Source organism: Zootoca vivipara, chromosome 2, assembly GCF_965207765.1.
Source record: "Zootoca vivipara chromosome 2, rZooViv2.hap1.1, whole genome shotgun sequence".
NCBI classification, from domain to species: Eukaryota; Metazoa; Chordata; class Lepidosauria; order Squamata; family Lacertidae; genus Zootoca; species Zootoca vivipara.
The window spans coordinates 29,201,839-29,203,186 of record NC_142584.1 but is presented as its reverse complement, the minus strand read 5'-3'; positions in this window follow the sequence as shown (position 1 = coordinate 29,203,186).

The following is a 1,348-nucleotide window of genomic DNA, read 5'->3' as shown; positions in this document are numbered from 1 at the left end:
GTTTTCATTTCTTCATTTTAGAGAAACAAAAAGGTAGCTTATGAACAGTTTCTGTTGTAGAATTACTAGGGAGTGTCAGCAAATTAAAAATAGCCTGGCAATTGTAACAATTGCAAATTAAAGCTTCACTGGAGCTTGTGTATTGTTTTTCAAAGTGGTTAGCCCAGGTATGTGTTAAAAATGGACATGTGTGAGAGCTCTTTGAGGACCCTGAAGTAAGTCTAAGCTAGCTTGAACAATTCATTTAAGACACAAGCTACTACTGCTTTCTTTTTCAAAAAGACAGTAGATGAAATATTCCTTACCACAGGACTGCTTTCAGAAGCCAAGATCATGCCCAGCAGTACTATAGGAGAGCCATGTTTTGGAAGCCATAATGATGTTGGCTCAACACTGCCAATCAAATTTGACAGAGCAGGGAGGAAGCTGGTGCTAATGTAAGAAATTTTAACCACCAATTTTAAGTGATTAAGACTAAGTTGTGTGACTAATATTTGGGGCTGCAATTGAATGTTAACAGAGTGAAATTCTAATGTTCCAAAAACTGTTGGAGATCCTAGACCATATCTGATAATGGCTGTGTTTATCAAACCCTTTTGTTGTGAAAAGGGTGGCTCCTGGGCCTATAAACCCAGCACTGGATTTGGAAAGGAAAAATTATCATGTATGCCAACATGTCTACCCACTCTCAACACATGCAAGTCATTAGACAAGAGGTCTTCGTAAGTATTGGAGAATTGTGGGATAACATCACTACCTCACCTTGGAAATCAATGTGAACCAACGAGAGTCCTTTGCCACCTTTTTAGGTGACAACAGACACAAGCGTCACGAACAGTCACGAAAGGCTCTCGGGTTGCGTCGCTCATCTCGCTTTACTGGCACAGCGCACAGAAACACCATTTACCTTCCCGCCGCAGCGGTACCTATTTATCTACTTGCACTTTGACATGCTTTTGAACTGCTAGGTTGGCAGGAGCAGGGACTGAGCAACGGGAGCTCGCCCCATAGTGGGGATTCGAACCACCGACCTGATCGGCAAGCCCTAGGCTCTGTGGTTTAGACCACAACGCCACCCACATCCCTCTCTGATTATTGTTGTTGTTGTTTAGTCGTTTAGTCGTGTCCGACTCTTCGTGACCCCATGGACCATAGCACGCCAAGCAGAATGTATGGTGGATTAACTATGCAGGACAGTGTTCTCGAAGCTACCAACATGACTCTGACCAAACTGCGGGAGGCAGTGGAAGACAGGAGTGCCTGGCGTGCTCTGGTCCATGGGGTCACGAAGAGTCTGACACTACTAAACAACAAATGGTGGATTAAAAGTGGGACCAGTAAATACTAA